This window comes from Mus pahari, chromosome 9, assembly GCF_900095145.1.
Source record: "Mus pahari chromosome 9, PAHARI_EIJ_v1.1, whole genome shotgun sequence".
Taxonomy (NCBI): domain Eukaryota; kingdom Metazoa; phylum Chordata; class Mammalia; order Rodentia; family Muridae; genus Mus; species Mus pahari.
The window spans coordinates 13708486-13729456 of NC_034598.1; positions in this window are offsets into that span (position 1 = coordinate 13708486).

The following is a 20971-nucleotide window of genomic DNA, read 5'->3' on the forward strand; positions in this document are numbered from 1 at the left end:
AATAACAGGAGTCCTTCAAAGATGTGATAGCAATATTCCTTAATCTCTTCCATACAATAGAAACTGAAGAAACAATACCTAATTCTTTCTATAAAGCTACAATTATTCTGATACCTAAACCACAAAAGGACTCAACCAAAGAAGACATCTTAAGACCAGTCAGGCTTATGAATATCTGTGCGGCATTGGGCTATGCACAGACAGGCTCGTCTCCAGTCGAGCTGAGATGCTGAGCTCTGGGACATGTTGGTCATAATTTACCTACATGGGAAGGAAGGAGTTCTCTCATGTCTCCTGGAACTCTGGCTCCTGTCTAAGTTACCCCCATCCTGCACCACAGTCCCCACAAGAGAAGCATGGTTAGAAGTCATGTAGGCAATGGCCCAAGCTTCTGTCCTTCAGGTTAAACTCCTCCCCAGTTACCTAGCAACAGAAAAGATAGCAGTATACTTTAAAAGGGTTTGTTTGACCCCTCATTGCTCTCTCACTCCTTTGTTCTCTTTTTCTTACTCTTCTCTCCTCTCACTCTCTTCCTCTTCCTCTCTCTTTCTCTCTAGCCTTTCCTCTCACTCTATCTTTCTCTCCTTTCCCCCCTTTCTCTCCTCTTGGCCTTGGCTGGCCTCTCTCTCTTTTACCTTCTCCTTTCCCCCCTGCCTTTCTATAATAAAGCTCTAAAATCATAGACAGTCTCTGCTCGTCAAGGCTGTGCTCACTCTCATATGTGTGGGAAACTCTCTTACCTCAGCCCTCTCTCCCATAACCCCAAGGCTACATACAGGGTGTGGCCCCAAGGCCCCTAGGCCAGGGCTGCCCCTTGTTCACCCCCAGTTGAGTGGGTCAGAGACTTGGATGCCCACCTTGGGCTGAGTGGAAAGCATCTGGCAGCCTTCCTGTATCTGTCTGTCCAGAGCATAGGTGGAACTCTGTTCCTCCCTCCCCCCTCCTTCCCAGGCCCGTTTTTAGTTCCCACAAATATCAATGCAAAAATATTCTATAAAATTCTTGCAAACTGATTCCAAGAACACATTAAAATCATCATTCACAACAACCAAGTAGGCTTCATCCCAGGGACACAAGGTTGGTTCAATATATGAAAATCCATTAATGAGTCAGTCCCACAACAACCAAAAGAAGTTCCACTCCCAGGCAATCTAATATGCCTAGGATCACAGAATCACAGGATCACAGAGTCACAGGAACATGGAGACAGTGGGATTCTGAGAAGTTGTGACACAACCAGGATTACAGTAAGGACAGGCTCCAGTCAGATATAGAGAGGGCAGATAACACTAGAGAAAAGCAGATGGGAGGAGGCAAGCATAAGAACACAAGCAACAGAAACCAAGGTTACTTTTGCATCATCAGAATTCAATTCTTCTACCATAGGAAGTCCTGGATACACCATCACACTGGAAAAGCAAGTTTCAGATGTAAAATCAGTTCTAATGATGATGATAGAGGACTTTAAGTAGGACATAAATAACTCATTTAAAGACATAGAGGAAAACACAGGTAAACAGGTAGGTGTGCTTAAAGAGGAAACACAAAAATCCCTTAAAGAATTACAGGAAAACACAATCAAACAGGTGAAGGAAATGAGCACATCCATCCAAGTTTTAAAAATGAAAATAGAAAAATAAAGAAATCACAAAGGGACACAAACATGGAGTTAGAAAACCTAGAAAAGAGACCAGGAGTCATAGACACAAGAATCCAGGAAATCCAGGACACAATAAGAAGATCAAACCTAAGGATAATTGGTATAGAAGGGAGGAAAGATTCCCAAATTAAAGGGNCAATAAATATCTTCAACAAAATTATAGAAGAAAACTTCCCTAAAGTAAAGAAAGTGATGCCCAGAAACATACAAGAAGTCTACAGAATTCCAAATGGACTGGACAAGAAAAGCAATTCCTCCTGTCACATAATAATCAAAACACCAAATGCACTAAATAAAGAAAAACTATTAAAAGAAGTAAGGGGAGAAATTCAAGTAAGATGTAAAGGCAGACCTATCAGGATTATACCAGAATTCTCACCAAAGACTATGAAACCTAGAAGTTCCTGGGAAGATGTCCTACACATACCAAGAGAACACAAATGCCATCCCAGACTACTGTACCCAGCAAATCTCTCAATTACCATAGATGGAGGAAACTATTCAGTCACAAAGCCAAATGCACACAATATCTTTCCATAATTTCAGTCCTACAAAGGATAATAGGTGGCAACACCAACACAAGGAGGGCAACTATACCCTAGAAAATAAGCAAGAAAGTTATCTTTCAACAAACCTAAAAGAAGATAGCCACACAAACATAATCCAGCGTCTAACAGCAAAAATAACAGGAAGCAACAATCACTTTTCTCTAGTATCTCTTAACATCAATGGACTCAATTCCCTCTAAAAAAGACATAGACTAACCAACTAGATACATAAACAGGACCCAGCATTTTGCTGCATACAAGAAACTCATCTCAGTGATAAAGACAGATACTACCTCAGAGTAAAAGGCTGAAATTTTTTTCCAAGCAAATAGTCCCAATAAACAAGTAGGAGTAGGCATTCTAATATCAAATAAATTCAACTTTCAACCAAAAGTCATCAAAAAGGTAACAAAGGACACTTCATACTAGTCAAAGGAAAAATCTACCAAGATGAACTCTCAATTCTGATCAACTATTCTCCAAATGTGAGGGCAGCCATATTCATAAAAGAAACTTTACTTGAGCCCAAAGCACATATTTAACCACATACAACAACAGTGGGAGATTTCAACACCCCACTCTCATTAATGGACAGATCATAGAAACAGAAACTGAAAAGAGATACAGTGAAACTAACAAAATTTTTGAACCATATGGATCTAATAGATATGTATAGAACATTTCATCCTAAAGCAAAATAATATACCTTCTTCTCAGCACCTCATGGTACCTTCTCCAAAACTGACCATATGATAGTTAACAAAACAGGCCTCAACAGATACAATAATATTGAAATAATCCCATGCACCCTATCAGATCACCATGGACTTAAATACTGGTCTTAAATACCAATAAAAACAATAAAATGTACACATACACATGGTAGCTGAACAACACTCCTCAATGATAACTTGGTAAAGGAAGAAAGAAAGAAAAAAAAAAGACTTTAAAGAATTTAATGAAAATGAAATTACAACGTACCTAAACTTATGGGACACAATGAAAGCAGTGGTAAGAGGAACACATTTCAAATGTTATTCCCTTTCTCAGTTTCCCCTCTGGAAATCCTCTATCCCATCCTCCCTCCTCCTTCTTCTATGAGGTTTCTTATTCACTCATCTACTCCCACCTGCCCACCTGCCATTCCCTTATACTGGGGCATCAAGCCTTCCTAGGAATAAGGGCCTCTTCTCCTATTGATGACCAACAAGACCATCCTCTGATAAGCCATGGTTCCCTCCATGCATACTCTTTGGTTGGTGTTTTTGTTCCTGGAAGCACTGGCGTGTTTTGTTGGTTGACATTGTTTTTCCTATGGGCTGCAAACTGATTCAGCTCTTTCAGTCCTTTTTTTAACTGTTCCATTATGGACTCCTTGTTCAGTCCAATGATGGACTTCGAGCATCTGCCTCTGTATTTGTCAGGCTCTTGCAGAGCCGCTCAGGAGGCAGCTATATAAAGCTACTGTCAGCAAGCACTTCTTGGCAACTGCGATTCTGTCTGGGTTTGGAGTCTGTATATGGGATAGATTCTTAGGTGGGGCAGTGTCTGGATGCCCTTTCCTTCAGTCTCTGTTCCATATTTTGTTTCCTTATTTCCTTCCTTGAGTATTTTGTTCCTCCTCCTAAGACAGACTGAGGCATCTACACTTTGATCTTTCTTCATTTTGAGCTTTATATGGTCTGTGAATTGTATCTTGGGTATTCCAAGTTTTTAGGCCAACATGCACTTACCAGTGAGTGTATATGTGTCTTCTTTTTGACTGGGTTACCTCACTCAGGATGAGATTTCTAATTCCATCCATTTGCCTAAGAATTTCATGAATTCATTGTTTTTAATAGCTGAGCAGTACTCCTTTGTGTAATGTGCCACATTCTCTGTATCCAGTCCTCTGTTGAAGGGCATCTAGCTTGTTTCCAGCTTCTGGCTATTATAAATATGGATGCTATAAACATAGTTGAGTAGGTATCCTTGTTATATGTTAGATCACATTTTGGGTATACTTCCAGGAGTGGTATAGCTAGGTCCTCAAGTAGTACTATGTTCAATTTTCTGAGGAACTGCCAGACTGATTTCAACAGTGGTTGTACCAGCTTGCAATCCTCATCAACAATGGAGGAGTTTTCCTCTTTCTCCACATCCTCTCTAGCATCTGCTGTTACATTGGGCTTTTAACTTAGCCATTCTCATTGGGGTAAGGTGGAATCTCAGGGTTGTTTTGATTTGCATTTCCCTGATGACTAAGGATGTTGACCATTTCTTTAGGTGCTTCACAGCCATCTGTATACCTCAATTGAGAATTATTTGTTTAGCTCTGTACTCCACTTTTAACAAAGTCATTTTGTTCTCTGTTGTCTGACTTCTTGAGTTCTTTGTATATACTAGATATTAGCCCTCTATCAGATGTAAGGTTGGTAAAGATCTTTTCCTAATGTGTTGGTTGCTGTTTTGTCAGATTGAGAGTGTCCTTTGCAATTTTGAGTTCTCATTTGTCGATTGTTGATCTTAGTGCATAAGCAATAGTTGATGACCTCAAGCTGTACTACAGAGCAATAATGATAAAATCTGAATGGTATTGATACAGAAATAGGCATGTAGATCAATGGAAGAGAATTGAAGACCTGGAAATAAACCCACACACCTATGGTCACTTGAAATTTGACAAGGAACTAAAACCATCCAGTGGGGAAAAGACAGCATTTTCAACAAATGGTGCTGGTTCAAGTGGAGGTCAGCATGTGAAAGAATGCAAACTGATCCATTCTTATTATCTCCTTGTACAAAACTCACATCCAAGTGGATCAAGGACCTCCATATGAAACCAGATATACTGAAATTATAGAAGAGAAAGTGAGGAAGAGCCTCAGACTCATGGGCACAGGTGAAATATTTCTGAGAAGAACACCATGGCTTATGCCATTTTGGCTATTTTTTCAAGTGTAATTGGTAAAGAAAGAGAAATAAAGCACATGCAAACAACAAGATTGGAAGTTCAATTATATCCATTTTCAAATTGCATGATTATATACTTACAGCTTCCTAAAGGAGTAAGATTCAGAATATTCTAATCATACATCTTCTGCAAATACAACAAGTAAAACAAAAACAAAAAAAATCAATGTAGAAAAATTAGTAATGTTTTTATAAACTTAAAAAGCATTTATTGAGATAGAAAACATGAAAATATCACATTCATAGAACACTTAAAATGCCTAGAAATACAACATAGCAACAAGCACATGGTCTCTATAATGAAAACACAAAAGACTTTTGAATAAAGATGACACAAATAGAGAGGTTCTACATATTCATTAATTGGAAAAGTTAATATTACTGAAAAAAATCATGAAATCAATGGCACTCAAGAGATTCAATAAGCTAAAAATGAACAATGAATTTGCCTAATATTAATCAAGTATATTTACAAAACTATGGATCCTTATGTGTAGAGATTTCTGACTCTCAACAAAGGTGTGGAAAATGTACTTTGTTGAAGACAGCCTCTTTTATAATGTTGAGTAGTGAATGGATAATTACACTCAGATAACTAACACAATAATATCTTCACCTTGTAAAAAGTTAACTAAAGGAAATTGAAGGTCCCAATAGAAGAGTTAAACTTTGAATGTAGAAGGGAATACCTTTGTACAGTTAGGTATCTTTAACAGAACTCCCATAGCTAAGGGTACAAACCAAAAATTTTCAAATCAAAATGCTTCAGTGTTGCAAATGAAACAAACAATGTGATAAAAACAATTAGCACAATGCAATGCAATATGAGCCATCCAACATAATGTGGAATCTATAGAAAAGTCACAAACTTAATAACAAAAAACAAGTGTTGAAATCAATATATAGACCATTATTGTACATTGATATTTCTCAAAAGAAGATCAAATTACCAGGAAATTTATAAAACAATATGTTCAACATCTTTATCCACTGTGGTTATGCAAATAAAAACTTAACTGAGGTTCTGTATCAGTCCAGGTAGAATGGATGTTATTAAAAACCAGACAGATAACACATGCTAGGAAGTATGTGAAGAAAAGGAAACTCTTATATGTTGTTGTATATAAGTTTGGAAAGCCAGTTTGATTGTGTGAAGATTTCCACAAATCTGAAACTATACAGAACATAAAATCGACATGTATTATTCCCATCCTTATATATAAAAAGAATGAAGCCATTTCATATAAAAACAAATGCATAGATTTTTATATTTCAACAGCACTCAGAGTTATAAGATATGAAGTGTGCATAGGATTCTTTCAATTTATTTATGGACTAAAATACATAATACATATATTCTGAATAAAACATTGTTAAGTAGTTATAGGTAAGGAACTAGCAGTTATTACATCATATAACTTACCCAGACAAGGAAATATAAGTACTCCCCTTTTTCTTTCATATATGAAACATAACAGCTATGAAATGAATATAGAAAACATTATAAGAGAAGTGCTTTGTTAATAAGAAGTAAGGAAAGAGAAGGTTGTAGGAGAAGTGTTTATATGAAAGCAAAAAAGAAAATTAGAGATACCCAGCATATTTCTCTACTTTTGCAAAATTTACCTAATACTACAGTAGTATGGGGATATGTAAAGACACAAAACTCTGACAACAAACAGCAGAAATTTTGGACTTTAGATTAATAAAATCAACAGTACTAATAAGAACCTATGAATAACATACAGAAAAGTGAGGTCGCATTCAGTGTGTCCTTAATAAAAAGGAAGCATCTACTATTAAATTAAGGAAATTTGTATAGATTCTGGTAATTTTAAAATGGCCTCTTTTCCCTTTGTAGTATGCTCAACCAACAGCATGGTGATGGAAAGTCATCTTTGTTTCAAATATTTAAACTTCATAGAATAGGAACTTTTAAACCTTTGTAGTTCCAAATCTCAGTGGACTCTCTCTTTATTTGCTAGTAAAATTAATAATATGGACACAAAAGTCTAATTGAGATTTCTAAATATAGCTGAGAAAAAGTCTATGCAGTGGAAAGTTGGGCATTTCTGTAGAAGGGGACATAGAAGAAGCTTCCCCATAGGAACTGTGACCCTCCTCATATTTTAGAATAGAAGCTAATGTTATGTATATTGAGAGTGGACTATGGCACAATGACAGAAATTAATAGGGTAGGTAAGAGTACTTATTGGCCACATCTCGCCTGCTCATAACGCAGAGTTTGTTTGATTGTATTCTCCATTCTCACAGCCGTAGGGTCTTCAGATCAGAACAAAGCCAAATTTGTGAAGGAAAATTGAATTAAAAGTGTATTGAATAATATTTTCATGCCTTACTGGCACAAAAGATACAGCTGTTTCTCTTTGAAGGAAATGGGAAACAATAATGAAATTCTATATAATTTATTAATTTATTTTAATTTATACAATGTTGCACTAAACATTAATAAATGTATTTCTATTAAAAAGCTGTAAATATATTAATAAAGCTTGAATACAAAATACTTCAGGCAACTGATTAAAGTCCCCAGCAACTTGATAGCATTGGAAATTAACAAAACAGTGGAAAATATTGGACATAGGAAAATAAAATATTATACCATTTCTCTTATTATTTCATTGCTTTCTTTTCAGCATATGTACAAAAGTTCCAATCATTGTTGATTATGGGAAAATTATATAATCATTTAAATAGCATCAAAATATCCATTAAAAGGAATATGGTTAAATTAACATGTATGGAAGAAATTTTCAATGACTAAATTTCTATGCATAAATGATCTGAAAGATAAATAGCAAGGAAATAGTAATGTGGTGATAAAACACAAAAAACAGAGTTGTCTGAGAGTCAGATATTATGAGAGAAACATATGACATGTGGTGGCCTCCTTTTTTTTTTCTTAATTTATTCACTTTATATTCTGATCACAGACGCCCCACCCCTTCTCTCCTTCTAGTCCCACCCTTGCAAATCCTCCCACCACCACCCCCATTACACTCTCCCCTACTCCTCAGAGAAGGGGAAGCCAATCTTGGGTGCCATTCCAGCCTGGGACATCCATCACAGTAGGACTAAGGGCATTCTCTAAAACTGAGGCAAAAACAAGGCAGTACAGTTAGGGGAAGTAGATCCAATGGTAGGCAGTAGATAATGGCAACCCCTGCTCCGAATTAAAAGGAGACTCACATGAAGTCCAAGCTGCACATCTGCTACAAATGAGTAAGGGACCTATGCCCAACCCCTGTATGCTCATATAAGTCTATCTCCCACTCTTCCACAAGACCACCTGTGCTCTGCCTCATGTTTGGCTCTGGGTCTCTGACTATTTCTATCTGTTACTGGATGAAGCCTTTTAGGAGACTATTATGCTAGGCTCCTGCTTACAAGTATAGCAGAGTATTGTTAATAGTGCCAGGGTTGTGTCTCTCACATGGGATGTGTCTCAAGTTCCGTCAGTCATTGGTTGGCCTTTCCCTCAATCTTTGCTCCTTCCCAACTTTTAGGCAGTACAAATTTTGAGTTGAAGGTTTGTGGGTGGGTTGATCTTTCCCTCCCTCTACTGGAAGTCCTTCTACTGGCTACTAGAAGTAGCCATTTAGATTTCTATATCCTCAACTGCTAGAGTTACCCCCACAGATTCCCTGTAGCTTTCCCTGTTACAGGTCTCCATCTAGTCCCAGTGATGGCTTCACCAATTTCTGATTTTACTCTCAGTCTTCTCCCAACTACCTTCCCCACATTAGATACCTCTCTCCGGTTTCTTCCTTACCCCCTTTTCCATCTACTCTTTATCCTCCTTCAATGACTATTTTTTTTTTCTCTTTTAAGTGAGATTCAAGCATCACACCATAGGTCCTTATTACTTAGTTTCTTTGATTGTAGCATGGTTATCCTCTATTTTATGGCTATTATACACATATAAATGAATATATACCATGTGTATCTTTCTGGGTCTGGGTTACTTTACTCAGGATGTTATTTTCTACTTCCATCCATTTGTCTGAAAAAAATTTTTAATAGCTGAGTAATATTCCATTGTATAAATTAACCATGTTTTCTTTGTCCATTCTTAAGTTGAATGACATCCAGTTGTTGCTAGATTCTGGATATTACAACTAAAGCTCATATGAATATATTTGAGAAATTATCCTTGTGGGATGAAAGAGCATCTTTTGGGTATGTGCTCAGGAGTGGTATAGTTGGGTCTTGGGTTAGAAATTCTCCTAATTTTCTGAGAAACCACCAAATTGATTTCCAAAGTGATTGAAAAGGTTTGCACTCCTACCAGCAATGGAGGAGTGTTCTTATTGTTACAAATCCTTGCCAGCATATGCTCTCACTTGAGTTTCTTATCTTAGCCATTCTGATGGGACTAAGATGGAATGTCAGAATCATTTTGATTTACATTTGAACATTTTTTAAGTGATCATTGACCATTAGAGAATCATCTGTTGAGAATTCTCTATTGAACTTTTACCCCCTCCCATTTTTAACTGGGTTATTTGGCTTGTTGTTTTCCTGAGGTATACATCAGCACACATACACACACACACACACACACACACACACACACACACACANACACACACACACACACACACACATTCATGCACACACACATGTACACACACATTCATGCACACACACATTCATGCACACACACACGCATTCATGCACACTCACACATGTACACACACACACATACACACACACACACACACACACACATTTGGATATTAGTCTTCTCTTGGATATACAGTTGGTAAAGATATTTCCCCATTCTGTATTTTGCCATTTTAGCTTATTAATGATATCCTTAGTCTTGCAATTTTTTTCAGTTTTATGAGTTATCATTTATTAATTGTTGATCTTAGTGCCTGAGTTAATGGTTTTCTTTTCAGGAATTTTTTCTCTTGTGCCAATATGCTAAAGGCAGTACCTCATTTTCTCTTCTATTAGTTTAGTGCTTCCATTTTTATGTTAAGGTGTTTGATCCAATTGAACTTGATTTTTTGCGCAGGATTATAGATATGGACTTATTTGCATTCCCTATATTTAGACATCCATTTAGACCAACAGCATTTTTAAATTAAACTAATAAAATTTATTTTAAAATATACAACTCAGTATTCACATTTTTAAGTTACCAAAATACTTTAAATAGTTAAATGTCTCCTATATATACATGACATCTTCTAAAGCTAAAAGTAATATGCACTCAACCAGTTCTGAAATTTTATTTGCAACATTAGACATGATAGAAGTAAAAAAAAAAAATTCTCTTACGAAGTCCTCTATAAAAGGAAGTTGAAACAACTTCCTGATTACACAAAAATCATTCCATCTCCAAGTAAGAATATACAGCATAACTGTGGCTTCATTGAATGAATTGGGTAGGGTTCCTCTCTATTATGTTAGATTGAAGAGTATTGGTATTATGTCTTCTTTGAAGGTCTGATAGAATTCTGCACTAAAACCATCTTGCACTGGGCTTTTATTTTTTATTTTATTTTATTTTTTTATTTGGTTGGGAGACTATTTATGACTGCTTCTATTTCTTTAGGGGTCTTGGGACTGTTTAGATGGTTTATCTGACCCAGATTTAACTTTGGTGTTTGATATCTGTCTAGAGAATTGTACATTTCATCCAGATTTTCATGTTTTGCGGAAAGGATATGATGATTTTTTAAAATTACTCATTTTCTGTTGTTATATCTCCCTTTTCTTTTCTGGTTTTGTTAATTTGGATACTGTCTCTCTACCCTCTTGTTATTCAGGCTAAGGGTTTATCTATCTTACTGAGTTTTTTTCAATGAACAAGCTCCTGTTTTTCTTGATTTTTGTACAGTTGTTTTGGTTTTTTTTTTTGTTTGTTTGTTTGCTTTTTCTTTTGGGGGGAGGTGTTTGTTTCTACTTGGTTGATTTCAGCCCTGAGTTTGATGATTTCCTGCCATCTAGTCCTCTTGGGTGGAGCTTTCATGTGTGCTGTTAAGCTGCTAGTGTATGCTCTCTCCAGTTTCTTTTTGGAGTCACTCTGTGTTATCTTACCACTGCTTTCATTGTGTCCCATAAGTTTGTGTATGTTGTGGCTTCATTTTCATTAAATTCTAAAAGTCTTTAATTTATTTCTTTACTTCTTCCTTGACCAAGATATTATTGAGGAGAGTGTTATTTAGCTTCCATGTGTATATGGGCTTTCTGTTGTTTGTGTTAGTATTGAAGACCAGCCTTACTCCATGGCGATTTGATAGGATGTATGAGATAATTTCAGTCATCTTATACATGTTGAGGCCTGTTTTGTAACCAATTCTATGGTCAGTTTTGGAGAAGGTACCATGAGGTGCTGAGAAGGTATATTCTTTTGCATTAAGATGAAATGTTCTAAATATATCTGTTAAACCCATTTGGTCCATTTTTTTCAGTGTCACTGTTTCTCTGTTTATTTTGTGTTTCCATGATCTGAAAATTGCTGAAAGTGTGGTGTTGAATTCTCCCATGATTATTGTGTGAGGTACAATGTATGATTTGAGCTTTAGTAAAGATTATTTAATGAATACGGATGTCTTTGCATTTGGAGCATAGATGCTCAGAACTGAGAGTTCTTGGTAGATTTTTCCTTTAATTTTTTCCTTTTTCTTTATCTTTTTTGATAACTTTTGGTTGAAAATTGATTTTATTCAATATTACTACTCCAGCTTGTTCCTTGAGACCATTTGCTTGGAAAATTGTTTTCCAGTCCTTTACTTCTATAATTTTATTGAAGATATTTACTGTCCCTTTAAGTTGGGAATCTTTGCTCTCTTCTACACCTACTTTTCTTAGCTTTGGTCTTCTCATTTTGCTCTGATTTTCCTTATGTTTTGAATTAGGACCTTTTTGCATTGTGTGTTTTCTTTGACTGTTGTATGAATTTTTTTTTTTTAATGGTACCTTCTCCATCTGATATTCCCTCTTCTATCTCTTGTATTCTGTTCGTGGTGCCTGAATCTATGTCTCCTGATCTCTTTCCTAGGTTTTGTATTTCCAGGGTATTCTCTTGTTGTGATTTCTTTATTGTTTCTATTTTGATTTTTATATCTTGGGTGGTTTTGTTCATTTCCTTCAGCTGTTTGCTTGTGTTTTCCTATAATTCTTTAAGGGATTTTTGTGTTTCCTTTTTAATGTCTTCTACCTGTTACATGTGTTCTCCTGTATTTCTTAAAGGGAGTTATTTATGCCCTTCTTAAAGTCCTCTATCATCATCATTAGATCTGATTTAAATGATAATCTTGCTTTTCACGTGTGTAAAGGTATCCAGTACTCACTATTATGGGAGAACTTTATTCTGATAATGCCAAGTAATCTTGGTTTCTGTTGCTTTTATCCTTGCCCTTGCCTCTTACCACCTGGTTACCTCTGGTATTAGCTGATCTTGCTGTCTCTCTGTGACTTGTCCTTTCTGCAAGCCTGTGTGTCAGTACTCCAGCAATACCAGTTCTCTACAGGAGGAATTTGAGTATGGAAATCTGTAGAACAGGGTCAGTTCTGAGGTGCAGACAGTAACTGGAAGTAATATGTCTCCAAGTGTCGCTTGATTCCTGTGGCCTGATGGCTCTGGGAGGGTCCCTCTTCACTCAGGAATTTGAGCAGAACTGGTGGTTTTACCTGAACTCATATGTGTGTTAGCACTCCTTGGAGACCTGCTGTCTCCTGGCGCTATTTTTGTTTTGAACACTATTGCACAGGATCAGCTCCAGGTGCACCCAGAAACCAGAAGGCTGTGGTAGGCTCTTATGTGAGTAAAACTATGCTCTCCAAATGATGCATAAGTATATGACAATTTTAGAGAATAGCCCAAATAAATTGCATGTATAAGTGAGACATGACTGTAGTTATGCTGCTTTTGCTGTGAGCAATACAATATGCAGCTCAGATTTCACTATCATCCCACAAAAATAGTATGCATATTTTGGTATTACAATATTGAAAAGACATATGTGCATCATCCTCTATGGTAGTCGATGATTCAGGCAGGAAACTTAGAAAAAAAGAAACAGAAACTAATATTGTTAAATTGTTACATGGGATTAAATACCAATGAATGAGCTCAAAAATTGGAGCTCTACTAAAATCTTTTCCTCAGATCTGGAAACCTGGGGTTTATGAGGGAAATAATAAAATATAAAGGGAGAAGCAAAATAAAAATGATGTAACCTATCCTTCGGGTTTGATATAAAATAGAGGGAAAGGAAAAATTCCATGATCCAAATCACATAAGTATATGGCCAAATTATGATCCACTTCAGGATACTATAATAATCAGGGAACTCTCTATCTCTAACTACCAGAAATGGAAAAGTCTTTCAAATTAAAATAAGAAGAAAATAACCCTCAAATGGTTATTTTCTCTCATGGTCATCTGAGACATGAAGTAGAGAAAAGTTCATTGAAAGTATAAAAGAAAATGAATAACATGACTATTTACACCCCAGAGGCAAAGTTGCATAATCCGTGGCAATAGACAAATGTTATCCCTAATATAAGTTACATGAGTCATTAGAGACAACTGGTTATTACTAGCTGAGGTTTCTCTGAACCTCAAGGACTAGAAGATAACAGAAGAATTGATAACATTACTTAAGCACCTGAAAATTTGAGGGGACAGTATACAATGTTCAATTCACCGTACTGCCAGTACTGTATTTATTGAGAGAGTTAAGAGAACTAATTCAGTAGATATCATGAGTTGATTAGGAAATTTTGGAGTTTTGCATAGGCCCATTGTAGAACATGATTCTTTTAATGTTAGGTAAGTTCTGATAGATCTGAATAATTTAGAGCTGTATGTAGACAGGTTTATAAGGTATGAGTTTGGTGAAGATTAAATAAAAATAGAGAAATCAGATGATGGGTTCTTTCTAGATTGCTGAAATGCAAAATGGACAAGATTTGTAGTAATCCAGAGCATCTATAGAAAAAAAAAAAAAACAAAAGTTGACATAAAGCCAACTACTGTGATTGTGAGTGTTTTGAAAACCAAGTATGAATAAAAAGCCTTTAAAAAGTAGGTATAAAGGGTGAGGAACAGAGTAGTACAGAAAAAAACATTTTAAAAATCAGGTTTAGGTAATTATGCTTCCAGAATATGCTATATATATTTTCTTCCCTGGATAAAAATATAGTGGGAATAGAGTTTGGGAGTGTTGAGCTGTGCACAAACAGCCTGGTCCCTGGTCAAGCACAGGCCTTGAACCCCAAAGACCCATTAGGTGACTTCTGCCTTGGGCCCCTGTCTTCTGTCACAGTTACAGCCTCCCACGGGTCCTCACAGAAAGGTGTGTGGATATTAGTCACTTAGGAGCAGTATCAAGCCCTCCCACATGCAAATAAGGTTTCCCCAAGCTTTCAGACCAAGCCAATGAGCAGTACCTCTTTCCAAACCCTTACCCACCCCCAGATTGTATATGAGAATCCTATCTGGAAAGATTAAAGGTGTGTGAGAACTACTCCAACATTGGAGAGCTTCTGTCATAAGAGCTGTAACACTTGGGAAGAGGTCTGCTCTCTGGAAACACTGCCTGAAGCTCCGCTCCTCTCCTCACTGGCTAGTTGGCCTCTCATTGGCCCAGCCCCACTGTACTCAGTACAGAGCAGCATGGAATAGCCATGACACTGAGTCAGAGACTGAAGTGGGGCCAACTTCAGCAGCAGAAGAGCCAGAAACAGCTTCCCCTTCCTGCTCACACTTGCTCCCTTTGCCAGAATTCTCAAACCCAGCTTGGCCAGAGATCTCTGTGGAAAGCCTCCAGTATAGAGGCCCATAGCTTATCTCAAGTTTGACCTCTTCTCCAGCCATGTATGGCTCATAGAGAGATGATCGCTTTTGTGCTTTTTTTTTTGGGGGGGGGTAGGGTTTTGTTTTGTTTTATTTAGGTTTGGAGCATGCAAGATCCAGAAAACCAGCACAGTAGGAGATTCAATAAATAAGTTAATATGTTTATAGTTCAGTAGCCTTGAAGCAATACTGAGGAGTCAAAGACAGCTTCTTGAAACTCATTAGATGTCCAGACAGTGCTATAGGATGATGATATCTCATAGAGACTGAGAGTTACACAGATCAGAATTAATGTGTTGTCCCCATACATGTCACTGTATTCAATACTTTTTTGGCAAAACAATGGAAACAAGTGTTATGTTAATAATGAAGCTAGTGGGACATGGTAGTTTGATGATATTTAATTTTAATATCTTTCAAGTGCCAAGTCCAAAGACTAGAGGGATCTCACTTGGAATTTACAGCAATGAGTCTTCAGATATGTTATTTAGCCTATGTAAAGAAATGTTCATTACATAATTATAACCCTTGATTTCCTTAATGGTCAAATACAGTCTCAGAGAACAATGGAAATATCAGTTAGAGAGCTTGGAAGAAGGGATCCTTAATAGACTGCAAATATTATTTGATTATAATTCTAGTGCAAAGGATAATGTTTCTTCCTATTATGATTTTCTGCCCTGGAATCCATAATGTCTGTTGTTATTGAATCCATGGCAAGGCTTGCTGAAGATGTCACAACTTGGTTCCAGTTTGTGAAAAATATCAAGCTAAAACTATGATGAAGTATCATCTTTGATGGCTAGTATTTTCAGTGATCAGAGGTGTCACTCATGTTTTTAATAGTCCTTTTCTTGTAGACTCTGTGTAGCCACAATGTGCAAAGTATGATGTGTCTGCAGGTGTAAAAATGGTATGACAGTTATGGGCACAAGTAACTGCTTTCTCATTGCATTTAAGACACATAGTAAGCATTTCGGAGATACAGTTTCTTTTGATTTCCCCAAGGCCTTATAGATTATCCTTCATCCACTGTCCTTAAGTCATCCCAGTAAACTCATCAACTATTGAAGCTAAATTTGGGTAGAATTTCAGTTTTGACTTACATCACTGTCATATCTCTGGTGAGTAGACATTTATTCCTGCTTTACCAGGAATTATCATATATCTAGAACTAATTGGATAAGGAAAGATGGATATATCACTTGTGTGATTTAATGCATGAATTATGAATCACAAAATGAATATTTTAGAAATATACTACTTTATAAGCGGTGTGAATATGCACAACTCACTTAGGATCAAAGATATATATATATACCATTTAATTGATCCATTCTTCTGAAACTTCTATGATGAGTTTTAGTTTGGAGAATATCTAAATAAGAAAATTACATTGACTGTCCCCTGCCCTCCATTCTCTGGTGCATAGCTCTACATCTATTCCTGTAGGCCTGCTGGTACAAGAAACAACAAGGCAAGACCCATCCCCCTAATACCCTGTCTGCCAGGTCCCACTAATGCACAATAAATTGCACCTGCTCCCCTGTGCAGAATTTTCTGAACAAAAGCCTGCCTGCATTCCAAGACGTCTGTCTGTAAAAGGGACAACAATATAGCTAAAGGCCAGTGTAAGAACACACTCAACAAGATCCAGGGCAATACCCGGAGAGCCTAGCTGTTCTATTACAGCAAGCCCTAGATATCTTAACAGAGCTGAAGCACAAGTAAATGACCTTAAATCCAACATCATGAAAATGATAAAAGTCCTTCCAAGTGGAAATCAATAAACCCCTTAAAGAAATACAGAAGATATTTATGTTCTAGTATAGCTTGTACCCTTAGTGACTTATTACTCTGGGGAGGATGTCTTCAACCAGCTAGATCCTCCAAACAATCGAGATAAAGGCATGACCATTTCCACTGTGTTACAATGTTCTCTCCTTGACATAAGGCTATTTCATGGTAACAATTCTCAGACATCCACAGTAAGATTCCTGCCCCTATAATCTCATAATGGAATGTCCATTGAGATGGACCCAACAGATTAACATAGAGGTCACATACCTCAGAATTTCCTAATGTGCTTTGAGTTAGACCTGCAAGCTCACTTAGATGTCACTCTGCCTTGATAATGCTGGACTTCTGCAGAATAGAATAGTCTTAACATTCACATAAATAAATAAGTAAATAAATAAATAAATAAATAACAGGAAAACAGGAAATGAATAAACCTGTTTAAGACCTGAAAGTAGAAATAGAAGCTAAAGAAAATGCAAACTGAGGGAATTATGTAGATTAAAACCACAAGAGAGCAGGAACTACAGTACTATAGATGCAAGCATCACTAACAGAAAACAAAAGATAAAAGAATGTCATAGGGTTTTATTGCTGTGAAATGATACCATGACCAATGGATGTCTTTCAAAGAAAAACATTTAATTGGGGCTGACTTAAAAGGGTCAGAGGTTCAGTCCATTATCATCAAGGTGGGAGCATGGCAGTAAAAGCAGAACTGAGAGTTCTACATCTTTATTTTAAGACTGCTAATGCAAGACTCACTTCCAAGGAGCTAGGAGGATGGTCTTAAGCCCATGCCCACAGTGATACAACAACAAGGCCATACCTTCTAATAGTGCCACTTTCTGAGCCAAACATATACAAACTGTCACTTTCCATTCCCTGGTTTCCATAGGCTTGTTCCAACACATATCTCGGGGGTCGTATCTTGCCATAGCAAAATAAAAAGGTACATTTAGTCCAACTTCCAAAGTGTCCATAGTCTATAGCAGTCTCAACAATGTTAAATGTTCAAAGTTCAAAGTCTCTTCTGAGATTCATCCAATTACTTAACTGTAATCCCCAAAGCAAGACTGAGCAAAACAAGCTGGGAAAACTCCAAATTCTGCATGTTCATCTCTGATGTCAAAGCCATCTTCAGATCTCCAACTCATTTTCATTTTTGTTGACGGCACATTTTATTTCCTGAGCTGTTTTCACTCCCTGTTAGCAACATTACTCAGCAGATATTCTATGGCTCTGGCATCTTGAAAATCTTGGGGTTTCCAAGGCAACTTCAATGTTACAGCTCCTTGTTTCAATGTCTTAGATCTACACATGATCTTCTGGGCTCCTTAAAAGGGTGGTTGTCACTTCTCCAGCTCTGCCCTCTGTAGCACTCCAAGTTCATGTTTATCCACTCTAATGCTGCTATGGTTCTTGGTGATCATCATCCAATGGTACTGGCATATCCAATACAATGGGGTCTTCTGCTGCAACTAGGATTCACCAATAGTCTCTCATATGTTCTCTTCATTGTACCAAGCTTTAAATCCTTTGCATGCCATCTTCAGTCCTGGGTTATCAACTACAACTGAGGATGCACCTTCACCAATGACCTTCCATGGCCTTTCATAGTTCCAAGTCTCAGGTGGTTTCATGACTCCTTCATGAATTCAAAACCAGTAAGTACCACCTGGGTGACTCTTACACATTATAGCTGCAGCATGAGGTACAACCTTGGCTATCTCTGGAACACAGCTTCTTTGTGTTCTCAGAAAACACTTCCAGAAGATTTCATCTCAGTGATGCTGGTCTCTTCTTAATCACCACCAGTTTCTTAGCTTGAGCTATGTACCATCAGTTGTCCCAGTAGTCCCTTTCATTCTTTTTTTTTTTTTTTCTTTTACACAAACGGTGTATTTCTTACCATCTTCTGATATATTTTCTTTTTCTTTTCTTTTTTTATTTTCCAATTTTTATTAGGTATTTACTTCACTTATATTTCAAATGCTATCCCCAAAGTCCCCTATAACACCCCCCCACTCCCCTAACCACCCACTCCCATGTCTTGGCCCTGGTGTTCCCCTGTACTGGGGCACATAAAGTTTGCAAGACCAAGTGGCCTCTTCCCAATGATGGCTGACTAGGCCATCTTCTGCTACATATGCAGCTAGAAACATGAGCTTTGAGGTTACTGGTTAGTTCTTGAATCTAAAGCCAGAGCCACATGGTTGAAGCTGCTGAGTGCTGCCTTATTCTATAACATTATCAATAGCTTTCTGTTTTCTAACTGTTTCACTGGCTAAGCTTGGCTGTCCTGGGTCTTGCTATCTAGACTGACTTTGAACTCAGAGATCTGAATGCCTGACTCCTAGGATTAAAGGTAAGCCCACCACACCTGGACTTAAACCTTTCTTCATTTAGAGCCTGCTCTGTCCCAGGCTGGCCATGAACTCAGAGATCTACTTGGATTTACTTCCTGGGATTAAAGGAGTGTACCCCCATGCCTGGATCTAAATTTATCTGGGTACAATCTTGCCCCCAAATCCCACTCCCTTAATCTGCTATCTTCTAGAACACAGGATTTGGTTCCATTTCACTTCCTGGTGCCCCATTAATACTCAAACCATATATTTTATATTTTTCCTCCCTTAGATGGCTATACATGTTCAAAATGCCTTTCATGAGACTTAATAAGAGAACCAAGATCTCTGCTGGTTTTTTTTTTTTTTTTTTTTTGAGACTTCCTTTGTCAATGCAATTAATATAAACCTTTTTACTTTAGTCACAGGTAGACCCCAGATAAGGACAAAAAGCAGCCACATTCTTCACCAAAAGACCACAAAAATAGTTGCTATTCCACATTCTGATACCTCCACTGAAACCTCTTGGGCCAGATTTGCAGAATAAAAATCACTCTCAGTAGCAAAGTCTTCTGTATTCCTACTATGATAGGCCATTAAGCCCCATTTAAAACATTCCACTGATTTCCAAAATTGAAGTCCGAATGTCCACATTCTTCCAAACAAAAGCATGGGCAGGCCTATCACAGCAATACCCAAGTCCAGGGTATCAACTTCTATCTTAGTTAAGGTTTTACTATGAAGAGACACCATGAACAACGCAAGTCTTACAAAGGACAACATTTAATTGGGGCTAGCTTAAGGTTCAAAGGTTCACTTCCTTATCATCAAGTGAGGAGTATGGCAGTATCCAGACAGGCATGGTACAAGTAGAGCTGAGAGTTCTACATCTTCACCTGAAGGGTGCTATTGGAAGTCTGACTTCCAGGAAGCTAGGAAGAGGGTCTTAAGCCCATGCTCACACTTACACACGTACTCCAACAAGGCTAGGCCTCCTAATAATGCCACTCCCTGGGCCATGCATACACAAACCATCCCAAAGATATAAGAGGCATAACATACAATAGAAGATAATGATACATCAGTCAAAAAAATGTCAAATCAAAAGAGTTTTGGGCACAAAACCTCCAGCAGATCTGGGACACTATGAAAAGAGCAAACCTTAGAGTAATTGAAATAGAGAAAGAAGAGTCGTAGCTTCAAGGTCCAACAAAATCATTAGAATAGAATAAATAATAGAAGAATAGAATTAGAATAGAATAAATAAATAAATAGAATAAATCAATAGAAGAAAATTTCCCTAATCTAATGGAAGCGATGCCTATAAACATGCAAGAAGCTCACAGGATACTAAATAGATTCAACTAGTAAAAAAAAAAGTCCTCCCTTCACATAATTACAGAAACACTAAATATAAATAACAATGAAACAATATTAAAAGCTGCAAGGGAAAAAGTACAAGTAACACAGAAAATCAGACTTATCTGAATTACACCTGACTTTAACAGAGACACAAAAGGCCAGAAGAGCATGGGTAGACATATTGCCATCTGCAATAAGTGACCACAAATGCCAGCCCAGATTACTATACCAAACAAAGGATTCAATCATCATAGATTGAGAAAACAAGATATTCCACAACAAAACCAAAGTGTCTATCCACAAATCTAACATTTCAGATAATACAAGAAGGAAAACTCCAATCCAAGAAGGTTAATTTCATCCAAGAATATACAAGAAAAACATTCCACACCAGCAAAACTAAGAGACTCTCTCTCTCTCTCTCTCTCTCTCTCTCTCTCTCTCTCTCTCTCTCTCTCTCTCTCTC